Source organism: Macaca fascicularis, chromosome 11 (assembly GCF_037993035.2).
Source record: "Macaca fascicularis isolate 582-1 chromosome 11, T2T-MFA8v1.1".
Classification (NCBI taxonomy): Eukaryota; Metazoa; Chordata; class Mammalia; order Primates; family Cercopithecidae; genus Macaca; species Macaca fascicularis.
The window spans coordinates 19,243,984-19,260,304 of record NC_088385.1 but is presented as its reverse complement, the minus strand read 5'-3'; positions in this window follow the sequence as shown (position 1 = coordinate 19,260,304).

Here is a 16,321-nt window from a genome sequence, read left to right as displayed (position 1 = left end):
CAAAGTGATGTTGCTGTTTTATGTACAGTAGGTGCAGCCAGCTCATTTGTGAGTTACTACTCTCTAGGGCAAAGATAAGACATGCAAACAGTTAGTTGTGGCCTTTCACCCACAAAAATCGAGTTTACAGTGAAATATGTGTGATGCACAAAAGAGATAAATAGGAAGAAATGAAGAAATCAACATAAAGAAGGAAATGAAGCAGAAACTAGACAAGATTTAAACATTTTCTAGCTATTAGAATGTCACAGATTTTATAAGGAAGAATTACTACAGAATTTAAATATCTTTCTAGGAGCAACCATCAGGAAGAGGTCATAGAAGCTCGGTCCAACAAACACAGGGCAGATGAGATATAATATAATCTCTACTCATATGTTAACCCCCAAAATCACCCTGCTAAGCAATGTCTGAAACCCCTTTCCTAAATTCGAATCTGATTCAGCTCCCAAATCATGAGCTTCATTACCATAGAGTCTAGTTGGAACATCAAACATTGTTCTTCGAAGGAAGAAAATAACTCCCCCACTGTCAATGTAATTTTATCCCAGTGGCTAAGGGTTGCATTTTTCATTGCCAAGCATATTTTGTTTTTCCTTTTGTCCTCCTCTCCTTTCATAGAAAAATCACATTAAGGCCAGACAGAATGTGGGTTGCACGTGTCCAGCCGCTATAGTGAAATGTTGTAAGAGAAATGGCACAAATGACTAAAGCCGACAACATACCTTTCTTGCCATATATCTTTTGAAGACGTCTTCAGATTTGTGCCACATAGTTGATTTTACAAGCTGTGGAGCACTGCACTATATTTAACATAATATTGTCTTCCAAGAGCAGGCAAAAGCTGTTTTAAAAAAAAATTTACTGTCCCACACAGGTAAACCCAGGCATGCCAACTGTTCTTAAAACTACGTGAACCCTGTGTGGATAATCTGAGACTTACAGGAAACATACCCAGGGATACTTTAAAATATTTGATTCAGAGTTGTTATGTTTCTTTTCTACTTTTTATGTGACTGCCAACAAGTCACCTTATGATAAAATTTGTGAATAAGTACATCTGTGAGGGGTTAATTTTCATTTATTCTGTTTCACTTTCTGTCATTCCTGCAGTCACTTGTTCCTGTTTTCCAAAGAGCCTTTGTTATATCTTACCTCAGAGCACGTTTGCAACAGCATAGAAAGATGTTTCCATTTTCTTTTGAAAATGCATAAGCTTTTGGAAGCGACCATGCTAAGCGTCCCTGGACAAGGAGAAAAGAGAATGGTATGTCTTGGAGAATGGCCAGGAGGAAGAGGAAGCTGTTTTCCTCGGGCTGAGAAGTCCGAGGTCAATAGAGTATGAAGAACTTGAAAAGCCACTTGGGCCAGCACCCATGAAGATAAGACTGCAGAATGTTGAGGTTTATTCTGGGAATAATTCTTGGAAGCCACTGAACCCTGGGTACAGGGGCTCCTTGTCGTGCCAAAGATTCAAGTGCCACTAGATCTGAAAAATCAAGAAAGGCCAAAGTTTCAGCTTCTCAGTCAGGCCCCTCTACCATATGCTTCAGTCTTTCTTTTTTGACAATTAACCAATATTCTCAATAGAGAAGCATTATTCCTGACAATCTGGTCTATAAATTTTCTCCAGAGCATAACCTTTTGTTGATTAGAGTCACCCTCCTTTAGTTCATAGCGTTTCTTCTATTTGGAATATGCTTTCTTTCTGACTGTTCTCATCTTACCAATATTCCCAGGACTAATGTGAGTTCTTCTTCCTCCAGCAAGTCTCCCCAGAGTAATCCAGGCTTCAGTCATCTTGCCTTTCTCTAATTGGATCATTTATGCCCTTGCTCTTCATTTCAAGATTAGTGGCAACAGCTTTAATTTTAACATTTTTATTACTACTTGGCTACTTAAATGGCCAGAACTTACACAATTTTCTCCAGTTACTGTTTAAGCTCTTTGAAGGCAATGATCATGTCGTATCTTTTTTTATTAGTCACAGTGCTTTGAGAAACATTATGGCGGACCGGTTAAGAGCATAGATGCTGAAGCCAGATTTCCTGGGATTAAGCCCTGCCTCAGCTACTAGCTAGCTGCATGACTGCGGACAAGGTAGTTAACTTTTTTATGCCTTTGTTTCTCCTTCTGTACACCATTGGCATCATGATAGCAGTTATTTCAATAAGGGCCCCGTGAAAGTTAAATAAGCCAATACATTCAAAAACTTAAAACAGCAACTAATAAATGTGAGCTTTAACAATAATTGTTATCATTATCTTTTATTTATTCACATATTTTCCTGAAATACTTCCTTTTAATGTTTTTCCTTTGCTGTTTTATTAGGTTTAGTTAGAAAATATCTGTTGAGTTTCTATTGAGTGCCAAGCACTGTTCTCTGCAACAGGGAAATAGAAAGACGTATGCAATGTATTTCCTTCCCTCAATGAACTTAAGAGTATGAAGAGTACCTATCCTGTAAGAACACCCTGTTTCAGCTCTTTGATCAAGTTTTTCTGGAAAACCTCCTCTGAATGAGGCACATCATATGTCACAGCTTGCCTAACTAGATAATAAAATGCTTGAGGACAGGGTCTGCCTTGTCTGTTTTATCACGCACAGTACCTACAAGAGTGCTTTTTATATTGTAAACACTGAGTAAACATTTGATAGATTTCTTCTTATTGGTCATCATTTCTTCAGTGCAAATATTAAGAAGAGCAAATTGCTTGTTCTATTAGAAATGCCTTTTTCTTATTGAAAGAGGCTGAGTTCCCAGACTTTGGGAACTCAGAGTTTATAGTTACACTGATTAGAAGCTCAAATAATTTTAGCGGAACCAAGAAACCATCAGGTCCATTTTAAGAAGGTGTTATGTATGTGTGTGTGTATTTGCAGCAGGGTGGAAATAACTTCTTTAAAAGATATCATACAGACTGCATATTTTGAATTTTCCTACATAGATCTTATGACTCAGGGGCTATTGAAAATTCAAGGCTATTCTGAAATATCCCTAGGGTAGCATCTGAAGGAATAATGTCGCTAAGTACAAGACAACATTAGATTCTATATTTTATTATAAGCTAATAAACAACACAATCATGTATAACTTTTAATTTTCTACACTTGAGCCTGCATTGTTTGTTACTTATTAATCTTCTTAGAAGTCTAGGGTTACAAGTCTTTTCACAACTTTTAGAATTATAGCTCTGATTTGATTATACATCTTGTCTTTTTATTACCCTATCTCTAGCACTCAGCATGTAAGAAAAGATCAATAAATATTTGTTGAATGTTGAATGGATGAAAATTTTCTTCTGTGAATACTCAGAATGATGACAAAGAAAAAGTTATTTGATAGAAGTGTTTTCAATGTAAATAAATAAAAATTCATAGCAATAATTTGATTGAAATGATGTATCTTTCAGCCATGAATTGAAGAAAATCAAGTTTAGATGATAAAATTAGAAGTGCACATTTGTTTTAGGCATATTTTCCTGGAATCAATGAAAAAGAAAATGCTTAGTACTAATACTGCAAAAGTGCTGGCTGTAAGCTGTAAGTAGAAATCTGGGGAAATTGTGAATAATTCATTAATGTACCTGGGCCATATCAATATACATTCATTTGTATTTTTTCTTTTCTCTTTTTATGCTTCATTTGTACATTTAAGTGAGATAAAGAAATAAAATCAAAATAAAGTTAAGAATAAATAACAAGAATGTGCTGTGAAATGTTTTTATGTTAGATGTATCCCAGGTCCTAGAAGAATGCCTAGTACATAGGCATATAGCAGTTGTTCAATAAATATGAAATGAACGTTTTAAAAAAAATAAACTCCTTTTTTAAAAGATGAATATTTGTATGAGATAAATTTTTAAAAGAATCTCAGATAAATTTAAAATTAGCAATGAAAGAGTTACACAAACCTACCAGGTTAAGTGAACTAAAAATGTCGCTTCTCCTTCACCTTTCATTGTTTATGTTCTTTCAATTTCATAAGAAAATTGTTTTTTAACTAAACTAATATCAAATGTGATCTTGGCTTATGAGAAAACCACACAACAGAAGCTATCAAAGTAGGGTTAAATTTGCATTCTGTCAAATCTTTTTACTTTAAGAGTTCATGCAAGTCAAGCATGCTGGTTAATTCCCCAAAGGGAACTGAATGCTCCAAAAACAATTTAGCACTCCCACTTCTCCCTGCTGAAATATAAAAAAAGAAAAAAGAAAAGAAAGAAAAAAGGTGCGGGGGGAGGAGCAGTAGAAGGAGAGCAAAGGAGGGGGAGAAGAAAGAAAAAGAAAGTCTGTTCAATTAAGGTGACAATGAATCTTTGAATCATCTAGGGACTTACCAAGTCATAGCATAATTTCCTAAGAGTCTTTCGGTATACGGCATATAAACACTAGCCAAATCTAGTTGAAGCATGTTAAAAATTGAACAGAAATACACACACACACAATTGAAATAAAATAAATGAGAATTACTTGGAACTATAATGAGACATAACAAGTGATCACAAGAACCAGAAATTTCCGTTGTATAATCTTGTGTTTTAAAACTAGAAAGTATTTTATAATGCTTCACAGCTTAACTATATGACTTTCTAGCACCATTCATGACATGCATTTCTTTCTCATTTGCATAGTGTTTCATAATTTCTGCATTAAGGATTTGTTCTCAGTGATCATTTCATCCATTCATTATTCATTCATTTATCTGCTCATCCAACATTTATCTTGTTCCTATATAAGGAATATTTTTACTGATCCAGATGAAATAGAAATAAATACATGTTAACATAGATATGCATAAAGTACAGCTCCTTAGTCAATGCAATGGGAAACGTAATGGGGACTGGGAAAAGAGATGGACACAGTAGAAGTTAATTTTGTAGAAGAGAAGCAATTTTTTCCAATACATGAGAAAGGTATTGGTGGCAATATAAATAACAATTACTAATAGGAATCTTCTGATAAGATAGAAAATTGATACGGGCTACTGGCTTCCTATCCCAAAATCAACCCTGCAGACATTAGAAAAGAGAGGTAGAAACATACATATAAGAAACTGGCATTAAAACTAACTGAATGCCTTGGGGGGCACTGAGATTGCCTTGGATTGGGATGTGTACGTGTGATGTATGTGATGGTTAATTTTATGTGTCAACTTGATGAGTCACAGGATGTTTGGTAAAACATTACCTGAATGTTTCCATGAGGGTGTATTTGGATGAAATTAATATTTAAGTGTATTGACTGAGTAAAGTAGATTGGTCTCCCTAATGTGGGCGGGCCTCATCTAACCAGTTGAAGGCCTGAATGGAACAAAAAGGCTTATACTCCTCTGAGTAGGAGAAAAATTCTACTGCCTGATTGCCTTTGAATTAGGACATAGGCTTTTTCCTGTCTTCGGCCCCAGACTGAAACATGAGCTCTTCCTGTGTCTTGAGCTTACTGGTCTCTGAACTGAAACCACACCGTGATGGTTAATATTGAGTGTCAACTTGATTGGATTGAAGGATGCAAAGTGTTATTCTTGGGTGTGTCTGTGAGGGTGTTGACAAAGGAGACTAATATCTGTGTCAGTGGACTGGGAAAGGGAGACCCACCCTCAATCTGGGTGGGCCCAATCTAATCAGCTGCCAGCACAACCAGAATATAGGCAGAAGAATGTAGAAAGATTAGACTGGCTAAGCCTCCCAGCCTACATCTTTCTCCCATGCTGGATGCTTCCTGTCCTGGAATATCAGACTCCAAGTTCTTCAGTTTTGGGACTTGGACTGGCCTCCTTGCTCCTCAGCTTGCAGACGGCCTATTGTGGAACCTCACCTTGTGATCGTGTGAGTTAATACTCCCTAATAAACTCCCCTTTATATACACATCTATCCTATTAATTCTGTCCCTCTACAGAACACTGACTAACACACACACTATTAGTTTCCAGGTTCTCAGGGTATTGACTAGGTCTAGAAATACACCATTGACTGTCCTGGATTTCCCACTGGCCAACTCACCCTTCAGCTCTTTGATCTTGTCAGCCTCCACAATTGTGTGAGTCAACTCCTTGTAATAAATCTCTTTGTCTATCTATCTCACACCCTAGTGATCATTTTCCTCTGGAGAACACTGACAATATTATGTGTGTGTGTGTGTATGTGTGTGTGTGTGTGTGTGTGTGTCAGAGAGAGAAAGGAGAGATATGTGAGTCAGGACATAGTTTTAGGTGTGACAATAAAAGCTAGAGGGGAAGAATGGAACGTTGAATCATTTTTAAGCATTACTTTTGGCTCTCTCCCACCTGTCCTTGAGAGATTCATTGTTTGTTTCATTGCTACTATGAGGGAGAAATCAAGAGGAAAAAAATTCAACCACCCAAGTTAGGCTAGGCAGATAAAAACTAGATGAGAGTTTATGTAAATGAAATTTCACCCACTAGCCATAAGCACTCACTCATTCTCACCACTACAATTCCTAACTGATTGTGGATTCTTAAACCTAGGAGCTACTGTACTCCCAGTGGTACTTCTTTCAAAGAGATTGTGGTGGAATCCACTAAGTGAGAAGCTGTCTGGCAGAATGACATCGAATAATGATGTAGGTACTCTGGACTGCCTGGGGTCCATTGCCATGAAGTACATTTCCTCACCTCTCCTTAAATTTACGGGAAGAATGTGTAACCCCAGTATACAATATCGGTCAGGGATCGGATACGTCTAAGATAATGTGAACTCACAGGCAAAGTAATTAGCCATTCAATGTGAAGGATCACTGTTAAAAGCAGATAACGAATGGAATGCATAGACCACATCAAGTGGTCTATGAAAAGGACCAGAAAAGGTCTATTGAAAAGGACCAGTCAAATATTTAAAATCATCAGAATGAATTTCTCAAATGGATTAAAGAAGAGATTTTATAAATGCTATAGGAATAATACAGAATAAATTTTAGGGAAAATATGATAGTTGAAATAAATACAGGTATACCTGTTTTATTGCACTTCACTTTATTGAGCTTCACAGATACTGCATTTTTTGTTGTTGTTTGTTGTTGTTGTTGTTGTCTTACAACTGGAAGGTTTGCAGAAACCCTGCATCAAACAAGTCTATCAACATAATTTTCCCAACAGCATGCATTCACTTCCTGTCTCTGTGTTACATTTTTATAATTCTCACACTATTTCAAACTTTTACTATTATTATATCTGCTGTGATCTGTCATTAGTAATCTTTGATGTTACTATTGTAATTCTTTTGGGCCACAGTGAACTGTGCCCATGTAAGATGGTACACTGTGGGTTCCGATTGCTCCACCTGCGAGCCGTTTCCCCATATCCCTCCCTCTTCTTAGGCCATGAAACACAATATTGAAATATTGAATTAATGAACTTACAATGGCCTCTGAGAGTTCAAGTAAAAAAAAGGAGTTGCATAACTTGCACTTTAAATCAAAAGTTAGAAATGATTAAGTTCAGTGAAGAGGGCATATGGAAAGCCAAGCTAGACCAAACCTAGGCCTCTTATGCCAAACAGTTGTGAATGCAAAGGAAAAGTTCTTGAAGGAAATTAAAAGTGCTACTCCAGCCAACACATGAATTATAAGAAAGCCAAACAGCCTAATTGCTGATATGGAGAAAGTTTTAGTGGTCTGAACAGAAGATCAAACCAGCTACAGTGTCCCCTGAAGCCAAAGCTTAATCCAGGGCAAGGCCCTAACTCTCTTCAATTTTATGATGGCTGAGTGAAATTTTATTTTAAAAAGCTGCAGAAGAAAAGTTGGAAGCTAGCAGAAGTTAGTTCATGAGGTTTAAGGAGAGAGGCCATGTTAATAACATAAAAGTGAAAGGTGAGGCAGCCAGTGCTGATGTAGAAGCTGCAGCAAGTTATGTGGAAGATCTGGCTAAGATCATTAATAAAGTTGGCTACACTAGATAACATTTACAATGTAGCTCAAACAGCCTTCTATTGGAAGATGATGCCATCTAGGACTTTCATAGCTAGAGAGCAGAAGCCAATGCCTGAATTCAAAGCTTCAAAGGACGGGCTCACTGTCTTGTTAGAGGCTAATGCAGATGGTAACTCAGTTGAAGCTAATGCTCATTTACTATTCTGAAAATCCCAGGGGCCTTAAGAATTATCCTAAATATACTCTGTCTATGCTCTATAAACGAAACAAAGACTGAATGCTAGCACATCTTTTTATAGCACTATTTACTGAATATTTTAAGTCCACTGTTAAGACCTACTGCTCAGAAAAAAACATTTCTTTCAAAAATATTACCACTCGTTGACAATGCACCTGATCACCCAAGAGTGCTCATGGAGATGTATAAGTAGATTCGTATTTCCATGCCTGCTAACACAATATCCATTCTGTAGCCCATGGATCAAAGATTAATTCTGATTTTCGGTCTTATTATTAAAGTAGTACATTTTGTGAGGCTATGGCTGCAAAAATTAGCGATTTCTCTGATGGATCTAGCAAAAATAAATTGAAAACCTTCTAGAAAGGATTCACCATTCTAAATGCCCGCAAGAACATTAGTGATTCATAGGAGGGGGTCAAAATATCAACATTAACAAAAATTTGGAATAAGTTGCTTCCAAACCTCATGGATGACTTTAAGGAATTCAAAACCTCAGTAGAGGAGGCAACTACAGATTTGATGGAATTAGAATTAGCAGTAGAACCTGAAGATGTGACTAAATTGCTATAACCTCATAATAACACTTTAATAGGTGAGAAGTTGCTTCTTATAGATGAGCAAAGAAAGTGGTTTCTTGAGATGGAATCTACTCCTGGTGAAGATGTTGTGAATATTGTTGAAATGACAACAAGGGATTTAGAATATTACATGAACTTTGTTGATAAAGCAGCAAAAGGATTTGAAAGAATCGACTCCAATTTTAAAGTTCTACTGTGGGTAAAATGCTATTGAATAACCTCACATGCCACAGATAAATCTTTCATAAAAGGAATAATCCATTGATGCAGCAAACATCATTGCTACCTTATTTTTAAAACTGCCACAGCCACTCCAACTTTCAACAACCACCACCCTGATAAGTCAGCAGCCATCAACATTGAAGTAAAACCATCCACCAGCAAAATGATTATGACTTGCTAAAGTTGCAAATAATCACTAGCATTTTGCAGCAAGAAACGTTTTTAAATTAAGATATGTACAGTTTTTAGACCTAAGAATATTGCATACTTAATGGACTGCAGTATAGTATAAACATAATTTTTATATGCAACAGGAAACCAAAAGGTTGGCTGATTCACTTAGTTGAGATATTTGCTCCATCTTATTGGTCAGGAACTAAACCTTTCTTTAATTAGCAGACCTGTCTTTGAGGTATGCTTGTAATTTAAAAAAAAAAAAAGGATGACTAGAAGGAATCAAAAGATATGATTGAAGAAATAGCTCAGAAGTCAACAGAAAAGGATGAAGGGAGAGAAAATATAAAACATAACTGAAAATAAATGAAAAAGGAAAGGAGAATGCCAGTTAAGACCATCAAAAGAGTAAGAAAAGTATAACCACAAGGAAGAATCACCAACAAATAATAAGTGGTTCAAACTGCTCAACATGAGTGACTGTTTTGAAATATTGAAGGAAAACTGCTTTGAAGCAACCGAATTATGATTTATGTAAATGTGCAATAAAGATATATATAGAACTGAAAGATTCAGAAGGGCAAGATATAAAGAAAATCCTTTTGAAAATATCCTTGAAGAAAAACATAAATAAGATAAATAAATTCAGAAGGTGCTGGAATGTAATGATGTTCAAAAAATTTAACAATGTTTATTGTTATCTCAAAAAGCAAAGATAAGAGAAAAAAGGGCAGGGAAGACTTCAAAAAAACATAAATGTACGTAACGATGTGGAACTACAATTGTAGACAATATTAGCCCAGTTGAGAAGGAACAAAAAACAAAGGTACAAAAAAAGATGGCTAAATTTTTTATCATCTTTAAACGATGGCATAGAAATTGAAAAGATTAGAAATCACTAGAAAATAAATATGTGTTATAGAACAAAAGTTAAGAAATTATTAGGAGGAAATAAGTATAAATAGAAATCTTAAGTAAAAGCAAGTCTCATAAAAACAACGAACAAAATGTATGACTTTTTAACCATCTGACATACATAAAATCTGAAAAACATTTTAAATAAAATACTTTTATGCAACAAAACCAATAATACTAAATGACATAATGTACTTGGTGGGACATATAAAGTTTGAAATATATTTAGCAAAAAATAAAATATATATTTAAAACTCTAGGAAAACTGAATTTCATACAGATGCAATATCAGTGAAATTGTTGAAATCTTCCAAAATCCACCATAAACACTAGAATAACAATTAAAAATTCACGAGAACATCCCCAAAAAACAATAGAAATGTTCAATACAGGTTGATAAGAAGTCATGAATAAAACTGAAGGGGAAGCTTTAGAAATATGTATCCAGAAATGTTATTCTGTCCTACTCATTTTCAGAAAAAAATTAGGAAAATTCACTTTACTTTAAAATAGCTAGTAGAAAATATTGTGATTACTTTGCAAGTAAAGTTATAAGAAAAAAGATTAAAAGTAGATTAACATCAATGAAAACAAGCCAAAATATATGATCCCTCAAAAAAGGCAAAAATATATATATATTTTAAAGTCAGCTAAAAAATAGTATTTAAAAATGTTTGAAAAAAGCTATAAAGGGACATTTATGAAAATAAATCAAAATTAGAAGACATCTTAAAGACAATCAGAAAAACTCCGGTTTGAAGAGATTGGGGAAAATAATTTTCTTAAAAAAGGTTACTCCAGGAAAAGTTGGAAATCAATGCAAGAGTAATTTAAGAAGTAAAGACTAAACAGAAAGAACACAAAAGAGAATAAAAACAATGTATAATGCCTCAAGAGAAATATAAGATTAAATCAAAAAGTTTAAAAATCAAAAAGAAGAAATAAATAAAAATATTCAAGAACAAGTGAGTCACAGAAAATAGCTTAAAAGATCCAATATAAGTATGACTCCCTGAAGAAGAAAAACATTAAAAAGAATAACTTTTTTAAAATGTAAAATTAAAAGAAAAAAGTATAACACTTAGATGAAAATAATTAAAGCTGAATAGCCAGTATCAAGTCATATTCCTTTATGTACTATCCCTTAATGGAAAAGAAAAAATGTAGGCCAGACCCGGTGACTCATGCCTGTAATCCCAGCACTTTGGGAGGCCAGGATGGGCAGATCACTTGAAGCCAGAAGTTTGAGACCATCCTGGCCAACATGGTGAAACCCTGTCTCTACTAAAAATACAAAAATTAGCTGGGCATGGTAGCACACCCTGTAATCCCAGCTACTCAGGTGGCTGAGGCATGTGAATCGCTTGAACCCAGGAGACAGAGGCTGCAGTGAGCCAAGATCGTGCCATTGTACTTACTCCAGCCTGGGCGACAAAGCCAGACTCTGTCTCAAACAAAAAAGAAAGTTTGATTATTATTTAAATGCCTATGGCTTTCTATAATATTGATTTAAACATTGTCAGACCAGAGACAGGTTGTTTCATCTCTTTCCCTCTGCCCTTCATCCCGTTTACATAGATCATTCCTACTCATCACCTGTATCTTAGTCTAAGCACCTCTTCTCACTTGGACATTTTCCTTGAGCCCCCACAATATGTTAGTCTTCTTAAAAACATTTTTTCTAACTTTAACTTCTCCTTAATAGAATACTGTAAACAATTGTTTAAAGTCTTTATTGCCAGACTATAAATTGTCTACTTCATCTCAGCATTCCTTGTAATTGGCACAATGTTTAGCACACAATAGGAATTTCATAAATATTTATTCAATTAATGAATGAATATAACTCCGTTTTGTTCAGCTTTTAACTACAACAGGATGAACCCTAATACTTTTGCTAGGTATAGCATTCTACAAATGCATGTAGTGAAATGGAATGGAATTGAATACTGTCAAGAAGTCACACATGAAACTAACATTCAGTAAATATTTATTGGATGATTGAGGAAGTGAATGAATGAACGTAATAAAAATTTAAATAATAATCAAACTTATTTGGTTTAAAGGAGAAAAACAACTAGAACAAAAAAAACTCAGCAGGAAGAAGAGTCTAATTTCAACTGGAAGAATCAAAATAAATTGTCCTTTGAGTTTTGCCAGGATGAATACATAGAATTTCTGACTCAGAAAAGTGGAGTGAATGAGCATTCAAAACGAACAGTTGTTACAAAACCATAGATGCAGGGAAGTATAGTGTATGCTTAGGAAAGATCTACTATAGCCAAGGTAAGAGGAATGGAACCCTATAGCGAGGAGTAAGAGATGAAGATTGTAAAGCAAACACATAGTGTCAGCCTCAAAATTTATTATAGTGACAATGAGGTATTTTGTTGAGCAGGGTATAAAGTGATCTGATATCCCTTTAGAAAGCTAAATCTATTAGGAGTGTGGAGGGTTACTGGTCAAGACAATAGAATGGAATCAAGGAGTCCACAAGGAGTCTATTGTATTATAATAATCAAGGCAAGAGATACGAGACCAAACATATCAGTGACAGTAAACATGCAAAGGAAAAAAACAAATGAAAGTGGTATTTCAATAATAACATGAGCATGAATTAACTCCTGGGTTGAGAGAAGAGGTCTGAAAATGTGCTTACACCTTCACACTTGTGTGAATAGAAAATGGGGTATTGAGAATGGGCTTGGGGGAAATAAGGACTTTGAGTCTTTGAGTTTCTGTAAAAGGTAATGCCCAGGGGGCAGTAGGAATAAGGACGTGAAGAACAGAGGAGCTCTGAGATTCTGCTGCATGTTCTTGAGCAGCTGCCTTTTCTCTAGACTGTGCTTTAGATCTAGTTGTTGTCATCATGGAGGTAGAAGTGTCTTTATTGGTGTGGTATCCCACAGTATAAGAATTAATGATGAGTTTCTGCCAGGGTGCGGTGGCTCACGCCTGTAATCCCAACGATTTGGGAGGCCCAGAAGGCGGATCACTTCGGGTTCTGAAGTTTGAGACCTGCTTGGCCAACACGGAGAAACCCTGTCTCTACTAAAAATACAAAAATTCGTCAGGCATTGGTGGCTCGCATCTGTAATCCCAGCTACTTGAGGAGGCTGAGGCATGAGAATCACTTGAGCCCAGGAGGTGGAGGCTGCAGTGAGCTGAGATCATGCTATTGCACTCCATCCTGGGCAACACAGAGACTCTGTCTCTAAATAATTAAATAATAAAAAACCTACTAGTTTCCAAAAATATTTATACTTTTATAGGATATTATGGCTATTTTATTACTTTTGGCTGGATCTATCTACCTTACTGTCCTTAAGTAGATAAAGTACAAAATATATCAAAACTAAACTTAACTCAAAGACCATAATTGCTGTAAGTAGATGATTATGCATTCTAACCCTGCGTTACATCTACCTGAATCAAATTGATTCAGAATTAGGGCAAGAGGTGTTATGTTCCCTGAAATACCACTGAAAGATGGTTGTGTAAAATACATTTTTTTTTCCTTCCGATAGATTGATTCTATTATATAGCTCCAAACATGTCTGTTCTGTTTCTTTGTTTGGCATGTACATAGGTGAAGACGCTGAAGAAAAAGCCTGACTTTTGGAAACATGTGACTCACATTCATACAGACATGATCTGTATGAACTGGGTTATAAAATAGAAGAGACAAAAATATATCCCATTTCCCAAGTCTGAAGGATGACTCTCATTTTAATGATGGTGGGGAAATGACAAGGTGACAGTTTAAAAGGTGAGGAGTTCAATTTGTGCCAGATTTAGCTTTCATGGGTGGCAGTGTATGGATAGGCCCGTGTCACTCAATCAGAAGCAGATGTGAAACTGGAGTGTCGCTGAGAAATTAGGCCTTGGAATAAAAATTTGGAAACCATCTTCATGCTTACAGTGGGAGCTATTCTTCCGGAAAGTGAGTAGGGAGAAGTAACAGCACAGATTTCAATCTTGGGCCTTAGAAGAAGAAATAATTAGAGGAAAAGGAAAATTTCAACTCAAATGTTCAAGCATGAAAAAGTATCCAGGAGAGAGGAGACTTAGTCAGCAACTTACAGATTTAGGAGATTTTAGACCACTCGATTTTGCAGAGAAAGTTGAATTTTTTGTAAAGTGGTGCATGAGAGACTTTATTCCAATATATTTTTGAATTGAAAATATTGTCTGTTTCTTCCAAAGTTCTTTCAGGAAGGCTTTGGTCAAGGTGAAGTTGATTCTATGACATCTCTGTTGAACTTAAAGGCTGTGATGTGTAAACACACACTACATCCTTCACGAAGAAGGTGCTAAAAACACTTGATGATCGATTAAATTTAATGCAGCATTTATTTAACATCTGTAATTGTTCTTGATCCTGCAGAAGATACAAGGGTGAATAAACCATGATTCTAGCTCTCCACTGGCTCACAGTCTAGTTGCAGAGAGAAAGACACATGAACATAAAACAAAGCTAGATAGGTTGTTTTATTGACTATAAATGTACTCTGAATGTGCTATAAATAAAGGAAATATGTTAGATATATTTGGAGACTCTCAGAACTAATGGGAGGCTGGAGAAGCAGGCTGGAGCACTGACACTCACCAAGGCAAGACAGGAGACTATCACGTGGGAATCATAGCAGAAAGGGCCTGGTGAGAATGTACCTGCCAAGTGGGGAATGACCATTTTCTGTGAATTGAGGGAGCATAGGATTGTCTTACCTCAGATCGGGTGCTCTTGGTTAGAGGAGCAAAACGGACAAGCTGTAATACCAATAACAGAATTCAAGGAAGCATGAGGAAGAAGTATGTATGTTGAGTAACAAAATAACAAATCCACAGGTAATTAGCATCACAATGAGTACACAAACAAAGTGCTATAAGAAAGCAGATGATGGGTAAAATAATTCTAAAGGATAAACAATAAGCATGTACAACAAGGGTTTTTTTGTACACAGTTTAGGGACAACAAAATATCAGAGAATTGTTTTTTGTTTCACTTTAAAATCAAATATTTGCTGTGACCTATCTTCATGCCGAATCTTATACACTGAGAAAATAGAAACACCTAGATAATTACAGGATTGTTGCATGCCAGGTCTGAGTTGACATTAGTAGTTGAGGACATGGGCCAACATAAGGATCAGATTTATTCTCCCACATGAAACAACTAAATAGATGAAACAGTAGTTTTCAATGTATTTGACGTTAGGTAATTAAAGACAGTGATCTCTAAGATAATGAAAAAAGTAAGATGAGCCCTCTGATTGATCCAGGTTACTGTTTAGAGAGTTTTCAGGCTGTGGCTTAAAGAGCTCAGCAGTCTTCCTTAGTGGAGGAGACAAACAGAGTCAGGGGAAAAGAAGGCAGCTAGAGTTCACAGGGTAGAGTACTGGAGATCAGAGAGTGACACAGAGAGGAAGCTCCAGAGACCTGCAGAATCTTCCCTGGAATATTGAGCTGAGTACCAATCAGCATGTCCATGTGACAAGACAACCTGAGTATCAAGGGAGAACCACTCGAAATAATTAGAGGAAGCAGTACCTGGAGCTCATATACAGGAAAGGGGCTTTCTCATAATTCGTGAGGCATTAGATAGCGTACCAAGAAAAGTATTGTCTAAGTAATTGCCCTGAGAATAAACTCTGATTTTGTATCCACTAGGAAATCTTATAAGTGACACCTAAGAGATTAAAGCTGTTTCTAAGTAACTTAATTAGAATATCAATTGACTATGAGTGCATACATCTAAAGGATATGGTACATTGGGATCAGACACAAGCAATCCAGAGGCAGAAGCACAAGTACATTGCCAGCACGTGACCCATGCCCCATTGTCAGCTACCAAAATTGCACCTCAACTCACTCCTATGGCATCATGTGTGTTTCCTTTTAACCTGATAATGGAGACAGAAAAAGAGAGTCTTGGTCTGTATGGTCTATGCTGAAAATAAGCCATTTTGTTATGTGTGATACCAGCTGAAAATGGATTTCCACTGAGAAGTGGCCCTGAAAGTAGTAAGGGGAACTTCTCCCACTGGCCAGAGATTTATGTGGTATATCTGATCATCCACACTGTATAAAAAGATAGTTGGTCCAAGATAAATATATACATAGAGAGAGAGACAGATAGATTCATATACACACAATAGAGAATAGATGGGCTGGTTGATCAGAGGGCTGAAAGAGAGCACATGTCCCACAGAAGAAGAAATTAATCAACACTGATAGATAGTTACCCAGTCAGTTGATATCAGCCAGTCTTATCCAAGACCACCCCAGTTCTAACAAATGG